The sequence below is a fragment of the Panthera uncia genome, assembly GCF_023721935.1.
Source record: "Panthera uncia isolate 11264 chromosome C1 unlocalized genomic scaffold, Puncia_PCG_1.0 HiC_scaffold_3, whole genome shotgun sequence".
NCBI lineage: Eukaryota > Metazoa > Chordata > Mammalia > Carnivora > Felidae > Panthera > Panthera uncia.
This window is the reverse complement of record NW_026057584.1, coordinates 102,286,501-102,312,236: the sequence shown is the minus strand read 5'-3', so window position 1 is coordinate 102,312,236 and position 25,736 is coordinate 102,286,501. Positions and strand designations below refer to the sequence as shown.

Sequence of the window (25,736 nt, the reverse complement as noted above, 5' to 3'; positions counted from 1 at the left end):
ACCCGCTCTGGAGTCAGCCAGGCCCAGATCCTGGCTCTGTCTTCAACCAGCTGTGTGATCTTAGATAGTATCACTAAGCCTCAGTCTTCCCATCTGTAAAACGGAGCGGGTTTGTTGTGAAGGTCAAATGAGCCAATCCGTGTAATATCTAGCCTGGTGCCTGGTCATTAGGAAAACCTTAGCAATAAAATCTAACATACTGTCATATAAATCCTGATGCAGCACCCGGAACCTAACGAAGGATGAGTATGTCCTAAGCGGATGATTGGCCATGGAAACCTAGGGGTCCATGCAGGTATCACTCATCTCATGATTCAGATCAGGAAGCTGAAGGACCTGAGTTCATTACTGGTGGAATGGGCCAAGTCAGCACAAGAAGCCGACTGGAGCCCCCATCTGCCGTGCAGTTTCCTTTCCAGCTCTTCCAGGGAGCACTCCTCCCGTCCCGGGCCACCCAGGGCTGGGTGGGGTGCCTGAGAACGGAGACAGCCTCACCGGCCAGCTGGCAGCTGCCGTGCGTGAGCACCGGCAGAAGGTCGGGGCCAGCGTGGGCGTCCCGGGGCCTAGGCTGAGCAGCGAATGCAGCGGCACTGAGTTTTCCAGCTGCCTGAGTGAAAGCGAGCGTGCTTCCCCCCAGTGCGGTACTGCTTCCCTTGGAACAACTAAAAGACAGGCAAGACAGACCATAAGGCCTTGCGTGCTTTGTATTTCCTCATTTTTTCTCTCTTGTTCGTCCCGCCTGTCTGTGCAGGAAGCAATTCTGGGTGGGGAACGGGAGAGGGGCTAAGCATGTTCCGCACCTGGGATCACCCAGAAGCTCACAGGTGAAGGTAACCTTTTATGACACTGTGTGGGCCAAGGAGGCACCAAGGACTGTCTCCTACCCAGTGGGCTCCTGAAGGCATAACGGTCTGCTGGGATGGGGAGCCCCAGAGGGTAAATGCCTCTTTGGGTACAGATCATAACACGAAATTACCTTACCTACTTTATCTTGGTGACCAAAGACACACTGGAAGCCCACCTCCAGGGCAGAGAATATTCATGTCCTTTTAAACTAAAGTCAGAACATTTGGGAGCAGGGAGGAACCACTGAGAAAGCACAGTCAGCCTTCCCATTTTACAGACGGGGAGAGTGAGGCTCAGAGCCGCAAAGGCTGCTCCGGGCTACACAATCAAAGGCAGGCCATCTGATTCCCCAGCCAGCATTCTCCCACTGCACCCGATAGTGCTGTTCAGGGGCGGGGGTGGAGACCCTCCACACCTCCCCCACACCCACCACAAAGACATAGGAAATGGGGTTTGTACCCAAGGAGGGCTGGATTCACTAGATTAGGGAGAGTCAGTGTAACTGTCGTTTGTCGATTAGAGCAGGGGTTAGCAAACTCCAGCCCGAGGGCCGAATCCCCCTCCCCTGGTTTTATTGGAACACAGCCCCTCGTGATCAGGCACGTGCCGTCCATGTGCGGTCACACTTCACCAGCAGAGGTGAACAATCGTGAGACCATACGGATGGCCTGCAAAGACCAAAATATTTACTTGGGGCTCTTCTGTGACATCAGATAGGATGGCACCACGACGTCACAGACGGAGACAGACCCAGCCTGAGATCACACCGTGGGCTTTTGTAGAGCCAGGATGCTCCTGGCTCCAAAGCTCTCTGAAGCCCTCGTACCAGGAGCAAGGAACCCACAGAACCACGGCTCTCCTAGCATTTCACCACGCGGGCTCTAATTGGGGAGGGGGTAGTCATCGTCCTTTTCTTTTTTTTAATTCTTAAAATTTTTAGGGGCATGGAGGGGGGGGGGGTGAGAGGCGGGAGAGAGAGAGAGAGAGAGAGAGAGAGAGAGAGAGAGAGAGAGAGAATCTTAAGCAGGCTCCACACTCAGCACAGAGCCCTCTATGCTCAATCCTGTGACTCTGGGATCCTGACCTGAGCCGAAATCAAGACTCAGCCACTCAAGCGACTAAGCCACCCAGGCGGCCTTCATCTTCCTTTTCAGAATGAAATTAGGGGACCCAACGTCCTTAAACAGTGCTTCTGATGAGCCGTGTTTGGAGTTATGTCTATTGACCACACAGTATGAACTGGGAATAAGTATAGACAGATCCCACTCAGGACCTGGCGCCTCGGGTTGGTCTTGATGCCTAGGCTCCGAGTCTGCTTGGGGAGTCACGGTGAGGGGTTCAGCTCTCGACAGTGCAGCCTCATGGGCCTGGGCGTGAATCGTGCCTGTGGGACCCTGTGCAAGTTACATAACCCCAGAGCCATAGGTGTGTGTCTGTAAAATGGAGATGATGACTGGGCTACGGGGAGACGGAATGACAGAGTCCCAGCAAAGAGCTGGGGAAGGGAGGATCAGCCTGGCCCATAACCCTAGCTCAGAACATGCCATCATCTACTGTCACTGCGTACTGAAATATAAGGACAACCACCGGGCCTTTAAAGGTATGTGCAGCAGCTTATCATGAAAAAGCCTGGTCTCAGGTCAAAAATGAAGTTTCTGGGGTGCCTGGGTGGCTCAGTCGGTTAAGCGTCCAACTTCGGCTCAGGTCATGATCTTGCGGTCCGTGAGTTTGAGCCCCGCGTCGGGCTCTGTGCTGACCGCTCAGAGCCTGGAGCCTGTTTCGGATTCTGTGTCTCCCTCTCTCTGACCCTCCCCTGTTCATGCGCTGTCTCTCCCTGTCTCAAAAATAAATAAAACGTTAAAAAAACAATTAAAAATAAAAAAAGCTCCTTTGCTATTAAAAAAAAAAAGAAAATGAAGTTTCTACCAAATTTGAGATTCATGGTACCTTAGTCTCCTACATCCCATCTGTAACTTGGTGAGCCAACTTTTACAATGTGGTGAATGATTCCTCAGCCAGATTTCTGTCTCAACCACTGAAAGTCTAACGAAACAGCTCTCCTGGGATGTGTTCGTTTAGAAAACAATTAGAAAACCCTTCTTTGAATTCATTTGCAGATAATCTATGAAGCCGATAAAACTACTTCCTCTATGCCTTCTACTGCCTGTAATCTCTCTGAAGCATAAGTATTTCCTTTTGCTCATTCAGAAACTAGACATCTGTGGATGAGGGTCTCAGGAAAATCCCTCTAACTATCGGGTCAGCACCTATTCCAGAAGCCAGCCCACCCCATGCCAGGTAGTGTCAACCTAGACCCCCTTCCCATACCCCTTCCAATACCAGAAGCTCCCCGTGAGCTGAGTTCTGTACCTTGCAGGTATGTTCTCAAGGCGTCAAGTAAGTCAAGTGCAAGGCGATTTCTTGCAGCATTGTTTGGAAATAGCAAAAGATTGGAAATCTAAATATCTATCAGAGAGGGACTTGTTAAATAAATTATGATCCGTCCATAGAACGGAATACCAAACAGCCATAAAAACAAATAAAGAAGCGCTCCAGGTCTGATATGGACCAATTTCCAAGATACATTGTCAAGCCAAAATAGCAAGATGCCGACAATTGCATTAAAAAACATATATATGTATGCATGTGTATAAATTTATAGATACACACACGTATATAAATATTCACAAATGTATATATATTATTTACGTGTATACATCTGGAATCTCCTGCAAAGGATATGTAGGAAACTGGTGACATTGGTTGCCTCCAGGGAGGGAAACCAGTTGGCTGGCTGGAAGACAGGTCCGGGAGGGAGATTTTTTACTTTGGTAACTATTGAAATTTGAATCGTGAAAAGTCACACTGTTTATATAATAATCAAATAAATAACAAAAAGCAAAATATCTCCAACTGTCCCCCATAAAAGGGTGAAATGAAGCAGGGAAGAAGCGACTATATTTATTTTTCCCAGGCTGGACCGGCACCCTCTCCCCCCTGACTTGATTTGTCACGAACCTCCTCCCCGCCCAGGATCCGGAGACCCCACTGGCCCCTTGGTTGGCACTTCAAGCATGCCTCTCCGCAGAGGAGGATGGCGATGCCCAGCACCCCCCTATCACCACCACATCGTGGACAGGCCAGGAGGCAAGTCCAGTCCTTCCCTGGCTTTCTAGCGCCTGGTACACCAAAGGTAATGAAGAAACGTGTTCAACAGGGCGCACAGCACATGCTCTGTGAATACTGTCTGGATGAATGAAGACGAAGAGGAAATTCAGGAAGGGCTCATCAAGAAATCAGCATTCCTGACTTAAGTTCACCTTAAGCCCCTGGCTTTGCTGTTGGGGGATCACTGTCACCAAGATATTAGTTTGTAGATAAGGATGCACTCTCAGGATGGTCAGGTGATCCGTGAGCCTGTCTCAGCACGGCAGCGGGACTGGCGGCCCAGCACGAGGTGGCAAGGAGATGAAACGAACCCTCCCATCTCTCCACCAGGCCCCATCAAAACCCCAAACCCTGGGCCTTGGTGTGATGTGTAGGAGCCTTGGTCCCCATCCAAGAAGGCTTAGTCAGTCAGCGACTTCGCTGGTGGGTCTGGGAATAAGGCAGACGCCAAGGATTTCCTCTCTTGAAAACCGACCACTTCATGGGTCTTTTGCCTGGAGTGGATAATAACTACAGCTCTTTCCCAGAATATGGGTTTCTTTCCCCATCGACCTCGTCTTCTACCTTTAATTTTGTGTATGAAAAACAACAGCACAGGGACTTGACAAGGTGAATGTAAAGTTGTCCTGCTCAATAAATACAATATTTATTTAGGTTCACACTTGAGCTGGCAAGAAGAGAAAGACCGTGGGGTGGAGGGGGAGGGGGAGGCAGAAAGCCAAGAGGGAAACTGAGACCAAAGCAGGAGGAGGCAGGTACCCAGGGGATCGGCGGCATTGCTGTCCCCTGGTGGTCCCGTTCTAGTGACCCATGCATGGAGACGGTGCAGGACCTGGAGCCCGTAAAGGATGAGAAGTGGGAACTGAGACCCCCGTGTGCAGTCAAGACCACTGGGGGGCTACAGTTTGGTAAAAGGATGGACCCTCTTCTGTTCCCACTGGCACAGGGACCCGACAAGAACACCTGGGTGCTTACACTTCTGCCTGGGAAGTGGGTGAAGGATTTCTAGACGTCCCCTCCGAGTGTTTGTAACAACCTGCCTGCCTTCTCATTGGGGGAGGGTTCAAGGTTACAGTCCCCACACGGTCCAGGAACCCCTGTGCTGTGGAAAGAATACAAACTCGTTCCCACACCTGTGCTATGGCTGAGGAACCCGGCAGAGTCATAAAGAAAACCACCATGGAGGGAGACAGCCTCAATTCTGGCCACACTGGTTTCCTACAGATATATCTCTATCCACAGTCCAAAACGTACACACGCATGCACACACACACACACACACACACACACACACTCACACACACACACCCGTGAGCAAGAGTCCACAGATACCACAAAGAACATCAAAGTCAGCTTAAGAGAAGATGAGTGAACAGGTAACAGACAGACAAGAAAGATGGATAGCATGAAAAAGTTGAAGAGACCTGGAAGATAGTCGAGAAAGTTGCATGAAGATAGTTCCAGGAGAGACCAGACACGAGAGGGAAAGGCACAGCTTGAAAAGATGGTGAATGCCAGATTTTCCAAAACTGAAGACAGATTAAAATCTTAAAAATAATAAAATTGCGGGACACCTGGGTGGCTCGCTCGGTTGAGCATCTGACTCTTGATTTCGGCTCAGGTTTTGTGGGTTCAAGCCCTGCGTGGGGCTCCACGCGGACAGTGCAGAGTCTGCTTGGGATTCTCTCCCCTTCTCTCTCTCTCTGCCCCTCCCCTGCTTGCTCTCCCTCTCTCTCAAAAAGAAATTTTTAAAAAATAATTACAATAAAAAATAATTATAGTAAAAAAATAATTACAATAAAATTGCCACATATCAGGACTGTCGGCATACACTTGAAGCAGACGTGGACGTATGCTGATGCCAGGGACAGTAGAAAGTGGAAGGAAGAAAATCAATCACCCAGGTGCCCAACTCCCAGAACTGGGACAGAAACTGGGACAAGAACAGCCACCCAAACCTAAAAGAAGAGTGAGGAGACAGGCTAGAAATCTGTGAGGAAAGAAACAAAGTAACAAGAAGCCATGAAGGAATCCCAAAGACTAAGAAAGCCATCTAACCTCTCCAAAGACCAATCGAAACATGGAGAAGGCAGAAACAGACATGGACAGGAATAGAGGACCTAAGTACAAACACTGCCAATACATTCTATACCAGGAGAAACAGATACATTCCGAAGGAGGGAGAAATTGATTGACTTTATGAAAGACAACTCAGAAAGAAACAGGAAATTAGAAATACCCCTAACTGTTGTTAAACGAACTGAATTAGTAGTTGAAAAAGGGAAAAAAAAAAAAAAACCTCTAACAAACAAACAAAACAAAACCAGGCTGAGACAGTTTTATAGTTTGGATTTTTCCAAACCTTCAAGGGATAGATAATTCTTAACATATATGCAGGGATCTCAAGACAATCCTTAACGTATATTTGACATATACGAATGTGATACACAGATATGTACATATTTGCATGTATACGTTTGTAAGTATATGTAACGTACAGATATGTTGATGGATACAAATATTTCAAGATAATCCATAACATACACAAACATCTGAATATTTGAGATGAGGATCCCTTCCTACACGTTATGAAGCTACTCTGGTGAATACTTACTTCCACTAAACAGAGACAGAAGGAAAGTGTATTTATAGGCTGACCTCACTGCTGAACATAGTTTCAAATGTCTTAATGTAAACTCAGGGAGGTTCACCCCCAGAATCAATGATATTAAAATAAGAGAAGTGTGCTAATATAAAAACCATCCCGATCAGAGGATAAAGAAGAAATTTTATGATTATCTCATTATTTGCAAAAAAAAAGCACTGATAAAATTCAACAACCATTCACAATGAGGGACCCTTCACAAAATAGGAATAAAAAGGAATTTTAAACCTACTGCAGGAAATCTACCAAAAACCATTAAATATGACTCTTACGGCAAGACTTCAGAATTATTCCCTTTCAAGTAAGGAACATGAAAAGGATGCCCCACTCACCAAACTTCTGTTCGAAAATGAATTGAAGACTCTAACTCTGTGCTGTCCAGTACGATAACTACTCATCACTCTAAATGTGGCTGGTCCAAACTGAGATGTGCTCTATGTGTAAAATACACACTGAGTTTGAAGCACTAGATGAAAAAGGAATAAACTACCTCAATCATCTTTTATATTGATTGCATGTTGATGCGATAATATTTAGATATACTGGGCTAACTAAAATATATTATTAAAATTAATTCCACCTATTTCGTTTTGCTTTTTAAAATGCGGCCACCAGTCGGGACGCCTGGGTGGCTTAGTCGGTTGAGCGTCCGACTTCGGCCTAGGTCATGATCTCACAGTTAGTGGGTTCAAGCCCCACATCAAGGCTCTGTGCTGACAGCTCAGAGCCTGGAGCCTGCTTCCAATTCTGTGTCTCCCTCTCTCTCTCTGCCCTTCCTCCGCTCATGCCCCCCCCCCCCCGTATCTCAAAAATAAACATTAAGAAAATTTAAAAATTAAAAAAAAAAAAGCGTGGCCACCAGAGATGTTTAAATCACACGTGAGGCTCACATCCTATTTCTGCTGGACAATACTGTTCCAGACAGCACAGCAAAACACTAACGGGAAATAAAAGCTACAAGATTTGGAAAGAGAAAAAACTTTTATAATTCGTAAGTGACGTAACTACATAAAACAGCTATAAAATCTGGATGGATACGCTTAATAAGATAACAGCAAGACCGATGAAGCCAGCACTAACGAATTAGAAACTGCCGTTTTTAGATATACAGAATTTAACAGATTATGATATAAATTAGAACACTCAATTAAAAGATATAAAAAGAAGCATGAAGAAAAGACCACGATCATAGGTGGGGAAAATTCAGTATGATGGCAATCTTCCCCAAATTAATCAATTCAACTCTAATCAAAATTCCAACAGGAATGTTGGATAAATTTTATCCTAAGATTCTTATGGGAAAGCAAAGGCCAGAGAAGAAACAAGGCATTTGGAAAAGGGAACAAAAGAGAGGACTTACCCTATGAGGCAGTACCCTTAACATAAAGCTATAGTAACTATGATAGTGGACCACATACGTGGAAAGTCATGGGCCAGTGGAACCGAGCTGAGGCCAGGAATGGGCCTGCGTGTATAAGGGAAATTGACATGTGACCGTCTTCGCACTTAAAAAATCATTTAAAAATTATGAAATGCAAGTAACTGCTGCCAGGACAGTGCTTATCCACACAGACCAATAAAACAAAATGCAATTTCAACATCATGTCAAAGACAAGACAATTCCAGCCAGATTAAAAAACTTCGTCAATGTGCAGTCTTTGAATTTGTAGAAGAAAACATAGGAGAGTATCTTTACAGCCTTACGACAGGGAAAAAACCTCTTTTTTTAAAAATGTTTATTTATTTATTTATCTTGAGAGAAAGGGAGAGAGACAGAGAGAATGCACACAGGAAGGGCGGAGAGAAAGGGAAAGACAGAATCCCAAGCAGACTCTGTGCTGTGAATGCAGGGCCTGATGTGGGGCTCGATCTCACGAACTGGGAGATCATGACCTGAACCAAAATCAAGAGTCTTGGACACTTGACAAACTGAGCCACCCAGGCGCCCCAAGAAACTCTTCAACAATATACAAATGTATTCCATAAAGGAAAGGAACGATACATCGATTATGTTACAATGCACAACTTCTGCCCAGTAAACCATACGGTAAGGTAAACAAAGATAATGGTTAACCAAAGACTGGGAGAAATTATTTATTAACATATCTAAACAATACATGATTAGTATACTTGAAAAATTTTTAGGAAGAAAGCACTCAGCAGAAAGTTGAGCAAAGGCAAAGAGGCCAACCAAGAGACAAGAAACCAAAACGTCCCATACACAAATGAGAGGGCGCAGATTAAAATAAGGTCATTCCTACTTATTAGACCGCCCCGCAAAATTTAAGTCTAATAATACAAATCACTGTTTGAAAAGTGGGGGTAAATTTGTCCAGCCGCTGTGGAGATCAGCTTGGCAGTATCTAATAAAGCTGGAAACATACATGCCCCACAAACCACAATTCCACTCCTGTCACTTTCAAACTCTTCCTATAGGCAGAGACATTTTACACTGCAATGCTGTCCACAGGTGCAGAAGCATGTACACACACACACGCACACACACGTACACAGGTGCACACACAATTTTACGTCGACTTCCTGCAATGCACTGTGCTATTTTCTACTTCATCTTGCCAAATGCTGTTTGTTACCCACAAAATGGATTGCATAAGCCTCCCCCATCCTCTCTTCCCGCCCCCTGCCCCTCTGAAGAACTCCTTGTACATGTACACAAAGAGACATTTGCCATCCATTGCAACAATGTTTGCGCTAATAAAAAAACTGTAAACAGCCTAAATAATCTCCATAGGGAAGTAGACAAGTGGGTTGTGGAATATTCATTCATTGTGGGGTACACAGGGCTTTTGAGGGGCAAATGAGAGCTTCTGGCAGTGACGTGGATACATCTCAAAAACGTGATTTTATGTGCAAGAAAAAAATATATCTATACACACAGTAAGGAAAAATCTTAAGTTTTAAACCACTGTATGTATGTAGACAGGCACATATATAGTGAAAATGTGAAAACATGCCTGACAATGATCGACATGACATTCTCTGGGGGAAGTGGGGGGGTCAGGAAGGGGATCTAAAATGATCCTGAAGTTGGGGGCAGCCTGCTATGGGTTCTGGGTCCCTCCCACACACACACAACGGGGACTGCTTTATCTCAGACATTGTTTACAGCTGCCAGGACACGGGAATAATACAAAGTGTTCTGACTTTTAGACCATCTGATGTTCCTTTTTGAATTCTCTGCAACGTGCATTCCCTATTCTCTGCACCCCAGGGCAGACCGGCCCCCACCCTGATGAGCAGCTGATCAGAAACTAAGGCCAAAAAATGTTAAGCTGTATGCATATTGGTTACACCTTTTTTGTGTGCTTAAAACATATACATACATTTTATACATACATATACTATACATTTTCCAAAGACAGGATGAGGTGCTTGCAGACCCCCAGTACACGGAAAGTCAAGAAAGTCAAGACAGCCTGGAGCCTGCCTAGCTAGGGCCTGGGAGGCCTTGGCTGACACTTTATGGGGAAGCCCAGCAGGCAGGCCTGCCCAGAACAGCCATCTGAATGTTGCAACAAATTCCTAAGACAGCAGTACTCAATGATGACATGGGACCTGCTCCTGCTGAAGCCTCATGTTGCTGGGGGCAGTCAGGTGCTGCTGGGCAGCTCTGTGAGATTCTGCCTTTCCGGCCTCCTCTTCTTTGTCTGATAAACGAGTACAGTGCTGGCTCCCCTATCTCAGAGGCGGAGAGCGGATCAAACGGACAATGCACGGGAAAGGGAGAATGTGCTCTCATGAAGCGCCTGAGTTTGGCTGCTGCTGGCTGGAGAGGCCTCAGGAGGGCCCAGAGGAGGGGGTGTGGCCAGACCCGGAACCTGCCAACTGTCGCTGAGGAGAGACACTGGATACACCACACACCAGGCACGTTTCTTGATTCCCTTTCACCCCAAGCCTGCATGGCTGGGAGCATTATCTCCATTACTGATGGGGAAACCGGATGCTGGAAGTCATTTTCTCAGGCAACACATGCCACAGCTACTACTTGAACCTGGCCTTCCAGTTCTGACTCTGGGCCAGGACCCTTTCACTCGGCCAAAGCCACCGTCAAGTCACTTGCGCCACCCCCCAAATCCTGGCCCCCGCCTTCCCCTCTTCAAAGAGGTTTGTTTCTCATTCGCACGGCATGTTTATCAAAAACCACCATCAGGGGCTCCCAGGTGGCTCAGCCGCTTAAGCTTTGGAGCCTTGGTTTCAGCTCAGGTCATAATCTCAGTTTGTGAGTTCGAGGCCCGTGTCAGGCTCTGCACAGCACGGAGCCTGCTTGGGATTCTCTCTCTCTGCCCCTCCCCTTGCTCTCTCCGTCTCTCCTGAAATAAACAAATAGCCTTGAAAAAAATTAAATGAAATGAAATTAAAAAACCACCATCACTCCATCAGAATCGTAACATTTGTTCCAAAATGTCTGCCTGGTCACAACGGCACCCAAGCACACATAACACGAGTGGAAAACAAGCTGAACGCCAGCGTGGGATTAAAGGAAACCTGGGACACAGAGTCACTGAAATGACCCTATGAGGACTGCACGGCAGGGTGCTTCCTGACACATGATCTCCCAGCGCTGGACAGCAGGACAACGACGGCACAGTGCTTCGCATAGGATCCCCTATAGAAAACTGACGGTGACTTATACACCCGGTAGCAAAGGCTGCAGGGCAAGGGACAGAGTCACTGGAACGGTGTGCCAAGGGGGCCAGAAAAAAGTCTGTGAGCAGAAGCGTCTGCAGAGATCTGGACCCTGCCCCGTGGCCCCTCGTTATCTATATTAACTATTTTCTTATTTTCTGTCTTCTGGGCGCTCTGGCATTCGGGGCCTCACTGCAGATTTCTCCTTCTAGGGCTAGTCAGGCAGCTCTTAAAGAGAGCCAAAGGCTCGCAGGGCAGCGCTTTTCCTGTGCAAACCAACCAATCCAGAGCCCAGACCCCACCACCTCTCTGCGCTGATCCCCCACCCCCACCCCGGAAGGGCAGGTGCCAGGCTGGGAGGCAGGGGAGGGATCGCACTACACCCCAGAGCCCGCTGAAATTCTTTGAACCAGCCAATCCTAACCCTGCTTAGCTCACCTTGCCTTGCCCGTTCCTCCCCACGAAAACCACAATCAAGGCTCGTGCCCACGTTCTCCCCCGGCTCCTGCCTGCTGGCCAAACTGCACCCCCATATGGTGTGGCACGCCTCCCGTTCCTCTTCCAGTTTGTCTCAAACTATCTCTCTCGTGACCGTTGTTTCCCGTCTGTTAGGCTCATCATACCTGAATAATAATAAAATCCACATTTTTAAGCACGATTGGGCATTATGCAGAGGATCTGGGCGTGATGGGGGGGCGGGGGGGCGGCCAACACCTCCAGGCTGTGCAGCGGCATTCTTGGGTCACTTCAAAACCAGCCAACACACAGTTGGCTTCAGCCAAGCCAGATGAGCCAACTACAGACTCCCTATGTGCTACTTCTGACTTTTAAGAACGGCATCGAGATGACTTTAGAAGGCCGGGGGATTGGTTTCCAGCTGAATTTTAAACCTCGGTTTGTGGATGCTGCTGAAAGCGAATCTCAAATTCAAATGCCGAGTGTCCCGAAATGGCCTGCATGTTTCCCAGCTGCCAGTGAGGAGGTTCAGGGAACGGAAGGATCCTCCCTGCCCAGGGGCCTTGGTGGTCCTGAGTTCCCCATTTGGTGACCAGCAAGCGGGGTGGAGGGAGGTGACTCCTGCGATAGGAGGCAGCTGCTGGACACTGAACACAAGACTCCAACAAAAGACGTCAAGGTGGGGGGATAAGGTGGGGGACAAGGTGGCAGAGACAAGGCTTCCAATCAATCCCCAAGACAGCCCTGCCGAGGCAGCCTGACCGTCTGGTTCTGCAGATGGGGACACGGGTCTCATGGAGGTACAGTGACTTACCCAAGGTCACACTGCTAGGATACAGCAGAGCCTCTCATGTGACCTGGTTCCTGAGTCCACACCGCCACATCACAGCCAGTCTTTTCCAGCTGTCCTCATCTTTCCAGAGAGTTAGGACGTGGAGCTTCAGGACCCCCTAACCTGCCTCCCACCACCCCATGGAGGACCCCTCCTCCTAGCCTTCCGCTACCTAACACAGCCCGCGTGTCCTCCCAAGGGCACGGCAGTCTGGGGTTCGGAGACTGAAGTGACCAGCCCAGGTCATACGTCCAGGAGGGACAGAACTGTCCTCCAGTCTGGCTCCTGCTCCCTTTAGAAAGTTGTTTACTTTCCAACTGCCTGAACGTACTCCAGCGGTCACAGTCAGGTGCGCCCCAAGGCCGAGGAGAGGCCTGAGAGCTGCTCAGAAGGGGCTAGAACCAGAAGGTGCCCCTCCCAGGGCAGACACGAAAGCCATCCCCACAGAACCAAGTTTCTGCGTGGACACAGAGTGCCCTGAGTGCTCTGTCTGTCCCCGAGTGCCCTGGTGGAGAAGGCACCGGAGGCTTGCCTTCGCAGCGCTCACAGCGCTCACCGCCCCCCGGCACGCGGGCTCCATCAGCCATTTGGAGGAGAGCATGCCTTGGAGCCACGAGCACCCCACCCTGAGCTAGGTGGGCATGGGCTGGGGCCCCGCCGGCCCACACTGGCTCCCCATCGCCAAGCAAACAGCACACTGTGTTTCCTGCGGGTGGAGAGAAGCAAGCGAGAACTCCCTGTGGTGCCTGTATGCGGTAACCGTCCTCTCCCAGGTGCCACAGCAGGTGCAGCCCAGGGCAGGCCCACCCCGCGGGCCACGTCATGGGCTCACGTTGGGCAATAATACTCACGACTTCTCAACACTAGCAGCGTGGTCGTTCCTTTTGCCATGAGCAGGCCCTTGATGAGCGTGGCCTCGTCTGACCGCACAGCAGCCCTGTGAGGCAGCCATCACAGTGAACCCCATAGACAAACGCAGACACTGGTCCGGAGAAGTTCAGGGATGTGGCAAGTGTCTGAGCAGGGTTCAGGTCTGGGCTCCCAGCCCCGAGAGCACGCACTGCCTCCCTTTCCAACCCTCTTGCCATCACTCCAAAATGGGACAGTGGGGGCGCCTGGGTGGCTCGGCCCGTGAAGTTCATGATTTCGGCTCAGGTCATGATCTCACGATTCGTGAGTTCGAGCCCCGGGTCGGGCTTTGTGCTGACAGCTCGGAGCCTGGAGCCTGCTTCGGATTCTGTGTCTCCCTCTCTCTGCCCCTTACCCACTCACACTCTGTCTCTCTGTCTCTCTCTCTCTCTCAAAAATAAATAAACATTAAAAAAATTTTTAATAAAATAAAATGGGACAATGTACCATCAGGGGCTGTGAAAATCACATATATGTAAGCTCTTTTCACAGGTTTGATGCTCATAGGTGCACACTGAAAATGACCTCAGAACAGAAACTAATATTCTGCTCAACATCCCCCAACCGAAAAAAAAAAGGAATATAAAGGACTCCGAGCCAAGCCTTTCCTCCCTGGGTATTAGCCTGTCTGCTTGTGACGGAAAGAGCCTTTCTGCCAGGAAAACCCTGGTGCTCCCCTGCCCTGGGGGGGGGGCCTCCTGGCAGGCACTATGGCCACCCTGGGCACCTGTCCCCACGCTGCAGGGATCGTTGCCCCTTGAGGGGTTACCTTGGAGGACCACCAGCCAACTGCCCAATTGAATCAATAATCAGGGCCCAGATTGAAAGCCCTTGGGGGAACTTCAAGTCCCCTCCAGAGGCCCGGCAGAGGGTGGGCCAGGCATGGCGACGGGGCCCAGCTCTAGCCAGGACGGCCCTCAGTGTGCAGAGACAGAGAATGGGGGAGAAAGACAGAGGTAGAAAGAAAAAGGATCACAGAGAAACAAAGAGACTGGACAGAAGAAAGGAGAGACAGACAGACAGACAGATACAGAGGCAGAGAGTGAGCGACACAGACAGACAGAGGGAAATACAGGGACAAGAACGGACAGAGAGAAGCAGGGTGACAGACAAGCAGAGTGACAGGACTGCAGCAGTCAGGGAAGGGCAGTGGGAACGAGAGAAAGGAAGTAGAGATGGCCACCAGAGACACACAGGCAGCGCGACAGAGACAGAGATACGAGGGCCTGGCCAGGATGGTTCCGGAAGGGGAGCTCACCCACTCCCGCACGTCACGCCGTCTGAGGTGCCTGGCACCAGCCTGTCCCTTGGGAGCCCCTGGAGACAAGCCCACTGTCCCAGTCACTGTCTGTTGAACTTGGCTGGTTGGCACGGGCTTCTAGGTGCCACCACGTGGGGACCCGTGCACCACCCGCCAGGCCCTCCTATGGATGGGGGTGGGGCCCGGCAGGTGCCCCGCATGTCCGTGCACGTCTTTGTATGCATGGGCGCGTGGACCCAAACTCACATGCGTGAGCTCAGCCTTCTCCCTGCCGAACCAACACGCAAGGGCTAAGGGCCTTTTGGAGGCAGAGGGAGCTGAGCCACTGAAACACAGCAACCAGAAGGGACCCAAGACAATCCCTGATGGTGGCACTGCATGGCCCACGTGGCTGTCCCGAAGTGTCACCCAAAGCTTGCCCTCCAGGATGGCAGGTACTCGGACAGAACGGAGACGGGCTTGTGACCTGCCCGGGGCCTTGGGGCTGGTTAGAAAGGGCACCGCTCACCACCAGCAGACTCCCAAGCAGGTGACAGCAAACAGCGACCTCCAAACCTGCTTCCATTGTCACCCAAAGCACTTCCGCTCAAAAGCTCCCCCTCGTAAGCGAGCACGTGTACCCAAAGGCGCACACACACACTTCACGCAACTCCCCTGAGACACGCGCCCACTGCCGGCCAAGCCCCCTTCCATCCGGGCGCCCGGCACAGAGCTGACTCAAAGGGGCTCACCGGAACTTGGCCCCGCGCCTTGAGCCCCCAGGGTGGAGACCCCCAAAGGAAAGGATCCTGGCAAGCACACAGGATCCCCAACCCGCACAGCCCCTCATGCAACCGTCCTGGCCCTGGCTCACCGCCCCAGCCAAGGACGCGCTTGGCAAAGGGATAGGACATCCGGCATTTTGGCAATGTGATGATTTGGTGATACTGGCCAACACGGACAAGAGCCTCCTGAAGAACGATCACTGTGTCCGTCTGGTTTATTCCTCATACGCACCTATGGGGCCAACATCATCACCCCTGTTTAGGCCGGGGCTCATTCTACCTGCTGCGCGCCACAGAGCTGGTAAGCGGCTGGACTGAGGCCCAATCCTACCTCTGTCCACTCCCAGGGTGGTGGTCTTAATCGCTAAACTACCATTGAGTAAACTGGCCTCGTAAAGATACAAACTGGGTCCAAAACACATTCAGAGATTCCCACAACATGGCCACCCTGTCAAACACACAGAAAGAGATAATTTACTGAACTACTAACCTGCTTTGAGGCATTCTGTTCTCCACAGACAGACACGTGTGTGACCGTGTGTGCCCATGAGTGTGTGTGTGTGTGTGTGCGTGTGTGTGTGTGTGTGTGTGAGCCTGAAGCTGTGTGTGCTGTGTGCGTCCCCTGCAAGCCCTGGGCCCCGCCTCAGCCTTGCGGGGTGCGAGGCAGACATTCGAGGGATGCTGGGAGGAATAGTGACCATGGACAATGATTTTTCAGGAGCTGGAAGCCACGGCCTCGGCAGAGAATCCATTTTAGTAACAAGAGAAGGGGAATAACGTGGCAAATTATAGTGTCTGACCAAATAAATTATTCCTTTCATTTTGCCATTTTGTTTGGAGGAGAGCTTTAAACCTCATCCCTGGGCACATTCAGCAAGTGCTTACTGAGCGGATTTGGCCGTAATTAATATGAATTTAACTTTCTTTTCTTTCCCAAGGCATGGAACTGGAGGAGAAACGGGGCAGGGCAGGCTCCTCTGGGCTGCGGGCTGGGTGAAGGTTTAATAGCTTCACAGACCTGTACGAGCTACAAGGGCAAAAGGATAAAACCTTTAATTGCTGCTTCCCAAAATATCCTCAGCCCGCCCGTAACAGGCTTCTGCTGGATTTTAATTCTTTTCACAGAGAAGGGGAAAAAGTCAGATTTGAATTTCTCAAGCCAACATATTTTCTGCAGGGTCCCGCCCTCAGCGTCTGTCTGGGTTTGAGAGCCCCACATCGCGGAGCCCGGGGGGCCGGGGGTTCAGACGAGAGGCTGGCCTCACCTGGCTGTCTCAGGGCCAAGTGAATCCTTCCTCAGAGAAGCCCGGGGCCACCTCCCAGCCTGCTGCCACTTCTGTAAGACAAAGGGGTGGTCGGACCAGACCCCCAAGGTCCTTTGGAGCTTTGAAAGTTCCAGAGGTCTTTGGACCTGATCCCCACTGACTTATTTTTTTTAAGCATTTTTTAAAATGTTTATTTTTATTTATTTTGGGGGGGAGAGGGGGTGAGGTGGGCGGAGCAGAGAGAGAGGGAGACACAGAATCCGAAGCAGGCTCCGGGCTCTGAGCTGTCAGCACAGAGCCCGACGCGGGGCTCGAACCCACGAACCGTGAGATCATGACCTAAGCTGAAGTCGGACGCTTCACCCACTGAGCCACCCAGGTGCACCCCCACTGACTTTTAAAAAAATCATTTAATTTTGAAAGTTGTGGTAAAATTTACATAATACAGAATTTGCCATTTTAACCACGTTTAGGCGTGTAGTTCTGTGGCATTAAGCCCACTCACATCGTTATGCATCCACCTCCAGAACTTTCCGCAGCTTCCCAAACTGAAAGCTTCTCCCCATGCAGCAACAGCTCGCCAGTTCCCTCTCCCCCGGGCCCTGGCAACCACCATTCTACTTTCTGTCTCTGAGTTTGACTACTCTGGGTACCTCATATAAGTGCAATCACACAGTATTTGTCTTTTTGTGACTGGCTCACTTCACTCAGCTTATCACTAGGTGATAGTGTCCTCAAGGTCCATTCATGTGGTAGCATGTGTTAGAATTTCCTTGCTTTTTAAGGATAAAGTATACACCGTTGTATGTATATACAACATTTTGTTTCTCCGTTCGTAGGTCGGTGGACACTCAGATTGCTTCCGTATTTTGGCCGCTGTGAATGATGCTGCTGGGAACATGGGTGTGCCAGCATCTCTTCAAGACCCCGTTTTCCATTCCTTGGGGAACACCAGACGTGGGATTGCTGGATCATATGGCAATTCGATGCTTCACTTTTTGAGGAACCGCCATACTGTTTCCCGTGGTGGCTGCACCACCTTGCATTCCCACCAGCTGTGTACAAGGTTTCCAGTGTCTCCACATCCTCACCAACACTTGTTACAACTTGTGTTTCTTTGAGAATGGACATCCCGGTGGCTGTGAGTCCCCACTGACTCTTCATCACCAGCTTGGACGCAAGCAGAGGACCTCTCTCAGGTGGGCTGGGTTCACTATGTCGCAGGAAGTGTTGGCAGAAGCTTGCATTGGGCCACTCCACCCTGAAAGAAGACGGCAAGGGGGCCAGGACACCTCTGCCACAGGTTTGCGTTGCTGGGCTGGCTCCAGGTGAGTCCCTGAAGCACTCAACTGATCACCGACTCACTCAACAACCATGTGTTATGCACAGAGACAGGTGCTGTTCTGGGAACTAGGGACACACAACGGTCCCTCATGGACTCAAGATGAGAAAGCAAGACGGTAGGAGCTCCACTTGTCCTGGGATCCCGTGGTCCATGAGACTGAAGAGTGGGGAGATGCAACCTGAAGGGAAGTCTTAGTGAAGAATGTGCCCAGCAGCTGAAGGGAGGGCAGAGGAAACTGGGAAAGGCTGCCTGGGTTGATCTGAAATGGGTTCCAAAGGTTATCACTGGGGACGACAATTACAAAAAGACATAACTGCCTGATTCTCAAATCACTCTGCTGGGGGACATGCGATGGAGAGGTTACACAGGCTTTGAAATCCGACAGAAGTGGGTCCAGATGCCCCTCTCTCACCTGTGTGAGCCGGGGCTCCTGGTCTCTCTGGGTCTCAGGTCCTTAACCTGTAAGATCGGAATATAGGAGATCCCCACCTTTTGCCGGGGGTTAGAGGCTAAAGTCTGTATGTGACATTAAAAACACTCCAATAGCCCAAGTCCACCCTTGCCCACCTCAAGGGAAGCCCCACGGGGAGGGAGACCTGCTTCCTCACGAGCCCAGTTCACAGGCTCCTCCGTGTAAAGACGCGTGCTGTTTCCCCGGCCCCCCGCACTCAGCCAAGAAGCAACAGAGGGAGCTGGCTGCGTTCAGAAGCCTGTGCATGAAAACTTCGGGTGCGGAACCAGCAGCAGCTGGGAGTAAAAGCTCCGGTGCAGGAACTCATGACACAGGAGGCAAAGGGAACGTGACCTGAGACCAGCAGGTGTTCACCCGCCCTCCACTTCAAGCCAGCCCTGGCACTCCCAAGCAGAGGACTCCCAGACGAGGGCACTGCTTCAACCACACGCACGGTCTCCCCCTGTCCCGGTCTGTCCCCCTCCCCCATCCAAGCTGAGTGTGCTTACTTGGGTGTGGGCAGGTGCACGCCAGCCACGGTTGTCCCTCCCCCCCCCGCCCCGCCCCGCTGGGCCAGCAGTAAGAGCCACAGCTGTCTCTGGACGGAGCCTGGCCCCAGCCCAAGGCTCTGCTCTGTCATAACAAAGGCGGCCACCTCCCATCGTGCCCGGCAGCAAAGGCCTGTGGGGTTCTCACCCCCGGCATCCTGTCCCTCGCCGGACGCTGCTGGGCCACAGCTGGAGTGCAACTCTGAACCGTTGCGGCTCGTGTGGGGACGTCTGCGAACCAGCAGACACAGGAAGGAGGCGTCCCCGTGAGCCGCCGCCTGGTCATCCAAACATCTCCTTGCGGGCCAGGGCCAGGGCCAGGCCCGGTGGACAGAGCACAGCCCAGGCTCTGCCTGGTTAATGGAGGCGAGGCCCTGAGGACGGCAGGATGCGCCAGGGACGGGCATGGGTAGGGGGGCTACGATCAAGGAAGGCTTCCCGGAGGGGGCCGGCAACAGATGAGGACACACGTGCGTGAGGGCTGAAGTAACCACATGGCTCTTCTCAGGTCAGAGGCGTCTTAACTGTGAGGGCAGTTGAGTGGCTGCAGAGGTGGACAGGCCCAGGCCTCGGGCTTTATCTCGCAGGCCTGCGTTTCTAAAACCTGAGCCAGGAACAGATTCCTTCTAAAGGGAACAAGTTCTTTCAGACCCTGAGCAGTGGCTTAAGTTTTTCCCAAAGCCCCAAATCACACACACACATGTGGTGCCAGAGGCCTGTGGACTCCACCACGGGAAGGGCTATGCAGACGGCCCCCCAGGGGGGTGTAGCGCACAAGGGAGCGCGAGCCCTGTGGTGTCACTGTGGCTTGGACGGCAGGCTGCGGGAACACCTTAGTTCACAGCAAGGACCCCCAGGGTGGGCTCACACTCACAAAGACCACCTAGAACATCTCCCGGAAGCTAGTTTGGGAGGGGCTGCTGTAGGCCTGAGGGAGGAGGGAAAGGGTTTCCAGGCAGAGAGAGAGAGAGAGAGAGAGAGAGAGAGAGAGAGAGTCAGGGGCGCGCTGGCCAGAGGAGAGTATTTGGAACATCACTCTGGAGCCACAGTTTTGTCATCTGTGAGCCACAGCGCTCAGGGGTGTAAGAGCCAACGCTCACAGGGCAGCCTGGGGACCACCAGCTTCCTCGGGGGACAGCCGTTCGTGTGAGGAAAGGGGCTCTATGGCCTTGGGGATGGGGTGCTGCCAGAGACACCACCCCAGAAAGCTACCTTTGAGAGAGCCAAGAGCAGTCAAGATTCACATCCGCCCACTGTCCCCATCGCCCTGCCTCTGGGCTCCAGAAAAACACAAATTATTGTTCACTCCCCTACTCCTGCCTCCCTCTCGCCCTATTCACGTCTCCCACGGGACAGCCTGCCTAACAGTATACTCGGGTGTTCACATTCTCATCGTCCTTATTTGCATGCCTTATCTCCTCCCACCAGCTGTGTGACTTGGGGTAAGTGAGTTAACCTCTCTGAACCCAAGTTCCACTACTGGTTTGGCTACGCTATGGTCTCCCACTGTAATATGTTAAAGAAAAGGTCACTCCAATGTTAATCACCCAAGGTATGAACCTTTAGGTTTCTGGAGTCTATAAATCAGAAAAGTCTATTTTTTTCTTTATTATGATAAAGTTAATTCAGGGCGCCTGGGTGGCTGGGCCAGTTAAGCATCCAACTTCGACTCGGGTCATGATCTCGCGGTTCATGAGTTCGAGCCCCTCGTCGGGCTCTGTGCTGCCAGCTCGGAGCCTGGAGCCTGCTTCGGATTCTGCGTCTCCCTCTCTTTCTGTCCCTCTCCCACTCGCACGGTCTCTCTCTCTCTCTCTCTCTCTCTCTCTCTCTCAAAAATAAACATTTAAAAAAATGTTTTTTAATTTAAAGTTAATTCACCATAGAACTCCATCAGTTAACTAACTGCCTTTGTGTACAGAAAATATGGATGTTCTGACCTGTGTATGGTTCTTATAGGAATGGGGCGAATTATATAGCAACACGGACAGCAAAGGGCCAGTACATGTGTAAATCCTCACGTGGGCGCAGATGGTGGGTACAGGGAGGAAAGCCCTCTCTTAGCCTGCACCGCTGGCATGGCCCTTTCCCTCCATGCCTGCAAGAATCCCGCTGGGCTCAGCTTCCATGCACTGGCTAAGCTCCCTGCCAGCCACTTACCCACCAACATTCCCCAGACCCTGCCCTGGGGCCTGCGTCTCCTCTCCAGAGCCCACAGCCCTGGGGGGCAAAGCAAGGACTTCTGGGAAGAAAACCGGGGAAGCGGTCTTCTTCCAAGTGTTGCACTGCCGTCCCCAGGCCACCCACTTTTGTGTGCACCCACGTCCCACGGCAGAACTGCCACAAGCGGGCAGATCAGAAGGGATGTTAAGTTATGCACGAGTCCTCCCCCGCCGGCCAGCTCACGACCAAACACTCCTTGGTGTTAAAGCAAACTTCGGCATCTACTGGCCAAGAGGTGTCCCTCTCTGCTTCTCCCATGCTTGCCCCGTGATTGGAAACTGCACCCAGAAGTGGAGGCTGATGGAATGATGGCGGGGCGGGGGGATCCTCTCTCCTCCAGCCCCCACGTAGCTCCTGTCCCTTCCCCCCACAGGATGGCTAAATTTATAGATTTGGGATTGCTGTAAATTATAATGTAATTATACCGCGCCAGGGGCAGCTTCCCACGGCAGAAATTAAAAAGCAATTCAGGTAAATGATCTTTAGCTACAGCGGAGCGTCCCTGCAGAACTCATTAAGTCCAGGGACCAAACGGCATACCAAAGACAGCGTGCAGCCTGCTCCCTGTCAAATGCCGCCTCACCTTGGAAACACAAGGCCACGGGCGGGGGCAGGAGTAGGTCCCTCCTGGGACGCCCCGCCTGCCCGCCCTTCACCTGGCCCTCACTGCAGACTGTATACACCTGTCCGGGTATCTCCCACAACATCCTTTTGACCTGCCAGCCCTGGACCACTCTGTGGAGATGAACATTTGGGGGTACCTGCAGAAAAGCCAGGGTAAGAGGCAGAACAAAATGCGATTGGAGCGTGTTTAAAATAAAGTCGAACGGGAAATTAACCATCTTGGTTGCATTAATATCATTTCCTCCGAAGCTTTGAATTCCCAAAGCCCAGGGAGTTGCTTCTTTTGTTGTTTTGTTTTGTTTTCGCTCTTTCGTTTCCTCACTTGAACCTGACACTGAAAGAGAAATGACTGCATAGAACGCAAGCCCCGGAAAGACAAGCTAACACGGGAATGATGTGAAGCGGAAGCAGAGGAGAACGTGACCGTGTTCTTCCATCCAACATGCAGATGGCTTTAACAATCAGAAAAATGATAAACACGAAATTCACAAAAGCATTCCTATTAGCAGTCCTTATGACCTTCAGCCGCGTCCTGGGGTAGGGGGTGACACTGTCTCTCTTGATCATAACTGTGCCAATTATGTGACCATAATTGTACACAGGGGTCCTTATGATGGAGGCGAGGTTCGGGAGTTGGGGGGACGTAAAGATTCGGGAGTCCTGAGGCCGACCCGGTGGCGGCTTACTAAGGTGCTTCCAAAAGGCCATTGTGCCCACGTGCCTTGAACCACAGCCCGTATCTCTGCTGTCTCAAGCACCTACTGTATGCGGGGCGCGGCACCCATGGCATGGTGCGGGGACCAGCGGCCTTCTGGAAGGCTGCTCTCGCCCCTCATACTTGTGTGAGAGTAACCCCCGCTGGGCACTGTTCCAAATGCTTCGCTGATGATCACTGAACCCTTGCAATAATTCATTCACATGCCAGCTGGGTGTTTTACAGATGGGACACCGAGGCCCCGAGAGGCCACACCACTGGCCCCAAGTCCTGTTCCGCTGGTCAGGGGCAAAGCAGGCACATGAACTAAGCTGGGCCTTAGCCATAGCAGCCTCGTCACCAAGCTGAAGGCGTGGGACACAGCAAAGCCTGGTGGACCAGCAGCCAGATTCCCTGAGGACACTCTCTCCCCTGCCCCACGGAGTCGAAGCCTGAGAACACCCGCCAGGCACCATGGGGGGTGGCCCGGCCTAGAGGAGGCTGCACGTGACCCAGCCCCTCTGCTGTCCAGCTGGGCAGTCTTGGACAGGTCACCCACCAGGAAGGAGCCGTGGCTTCCCCACCTATAAAATGGAATCACACCTGCCTCTGGGGGTCATGGCACAGACTTAAAGTCACCTTGCAAAGGGCCAATTGGGCTAAAGCAGGAAAAGGGTCTTTTCCAAATAGCTGTTAATAGTCTAAGTCAGCCTTCCCTCCACTTAACAAGGAGGAAAAGGTGGGGGGTGGGGCAGATCGCCTGGGGTCAGGCTGCCCACTGAGAGTGCTGGTGTCTTCCTGGACCTACCCGGACCCTCTCCTCCTCCTCATGTCCGGCCCTCAGCTGGCATCCAGGCAGACCCCACCACACAGTGGGGAGGCCGGGCCTGGCGGTGGGAGGTGTGAGCCACTGGACGCCCCAGGGGGCACAGATTGACCAGCCCCTCTGTGGGTTTGACAGCCGAGGCTAGAGTGAGGGTCCCACTCGGTCGTCTTAAATGCCGGATCTACCAGTTTCTTCCACGGTAGAAGTTCACTCATTACGCTGCTTGGCTGAGCCACAGGCCCACCCCAAATATGGATATTTTTCTCCCGACATGCAGTCAAAATAGGAAAACACATCACATACCAGGCCTAGTAAACGCGATCCCCGAAGTCCAGGAGCCAGTGAACCACCCGGCCGGCCACCCCTTTGCAATCCTTGCAACCCGCACACCTTGCCGCGCACAGACGCCCCCAGGAAACACATCCCTGTCGAGCCTGGGCAGTAGCACTCAGCAGGCCACACCAAGACAGGCTGCTGGTCAGGAAGGAGCACACACACTGTCCCCATTTCCCCGGGGTGGGGGGGAAGAGGTGGTGTGCTCCCGGGTCTTGGCCAGGCGTCTGGAACCACAGGGAGGCCGCACGCTAGTCACTGAGTCGGCGCACGGCAACCCCTTTGAGAGGCCTCCTGGTCCCAGGCAGACCGAGGAAACACGTACTGAAGCCACCGCGGCCAGTCGCGCCCCTGGCCACTCAGGGCTGCACAGCCGGCTAGGACCCCTGGAGCTGCCGGGCAGCCCATCCTGCCTGCCCGCTCCACTCCAACGGGACATTGGAGCGTCTGTTTAAGAAAGCCAGTCCCCCACCCCCACCCTGGCCGCAGAAAGTGAGCTATCCCCCCCCCCCCCCAGAACCCACACCCACACCCACTGAAGTTTCTGCCTCTGTGAAAGGAGAATTCGCACTGAGAGACACGGACACTGGCACCACACGTGCATGCCTACCGGCCCGGTGGCCGTGTCCGCACGTTCTCCTGGAGCCCCCACGTCCACAGCCGGCCTACCTGGGGGTGGTGGGGCCAAGAGCCCATCCGGGAGAGCCTCAAGGCAGCCCCTCTGCCTCCCCTGCCACCAGCTCCTCTTTCTCGAGCTCAGCCTCTGACGTTATCGCCTGGAGAGGGGACTAATGCTCACCAGCTGCCTGGTGTTTAACCCTCTGTGGCTTCCAGGATGTCCAACCGGGAGGAAAGCTCTCAGTCACCCCAACTGGGGCCCCCGAGCCGAGTCGCCGTGACTTCAGCAAATACGAGGACAACGGCCGAGAGCTCGTACGAGATGAGGGAATGGGCGCTCAGTGAGTGAGAGAAAGAGAAACTTCCAAAACCCACCTGCGTTCCACTGTCCTGACTCTCAGGGAGCGAGAGGGAACGTAAACTCAGCTGAGAAAACCAGACAGCAGGCAAGAGGGACCGGCCTAGATCTTTCTTCACAACCCTAGTCTTTCTAGCGTGTGATGCTTCAGGAGAAGCTGGGGAGGTTTCCTCCAGCAAAACGGTCAGCAGAGCTCAGATTCACATCATCTCAGCTGCCACCCTTCCCTCTGCCCATGCTCATGTTCTGTTCTCTATGCTCCATTATTCTGCCTGGTGAACCCCTCTTCATCCCTCAAGACCCAGCTTGAGCACACCTCCTGCAGGAAGCCTTCCCCGTCTTTCCTCCCTCAGGGGAGGAAAAAGTGCCCAGACCTGGGCTCTCTCAAAGCCTTTAACCATACCGAGCCCCTAACGATGTGCTAGTCCGTCCCTCTTCCCACGTGGGGAGTTCCTCAGGGGCTTGGATGGTGGGGTATTTGCACAGTGCCTGGCACCATGATGCATACTTGCAAATAGATGAAGAAACTTCTGGTCTCAGAGTCCCTAAGATTTACGAGGGGTTAAAAAAAAAGAAGGGGTGGATAGGGAATATAAAAGCATTCTCCATTACCAGCATTCTGTCACTCTGAATTGTCTATTACCAGCACTTTTAAAGTGTAGCACGAATCTCACCCACCCGGAGGTCACTCACCACTTAGGCAATCTATACCAACTGTGACCCAGAAAGAGACAAGAAGCCGCTGAGCCCCAAACCTACACCTCAGAGGCCTTGCACCCAGCAATGTGTAAATCATCCACAGAAGAGACTCTTAAGCCCTTACTCGGTGCCCCTGGATTCCTGGGCAGAAACAATTCTGGGGCACCAGGGTGGCTCAGTAGGTTGAGCGTCTGACTTTCGCTCCGG

At 51.8% G+C, this 25,736-nt stretch overlaps 1 protein-coding gene across 1 annotated transcript in view; it reads right to left on the bottom strand.

The window, feature by feature from the left end:
- Nucleotides 1–25,736, bottom strand: part of GLI2 (GLI family zinc finger 2) — a 255,689-nt gene that overhangs the window by 139,819 nt on the left and 90,134 nt on the right. The gene's annotated exons all lie outside the window — the stretch shown is intronic.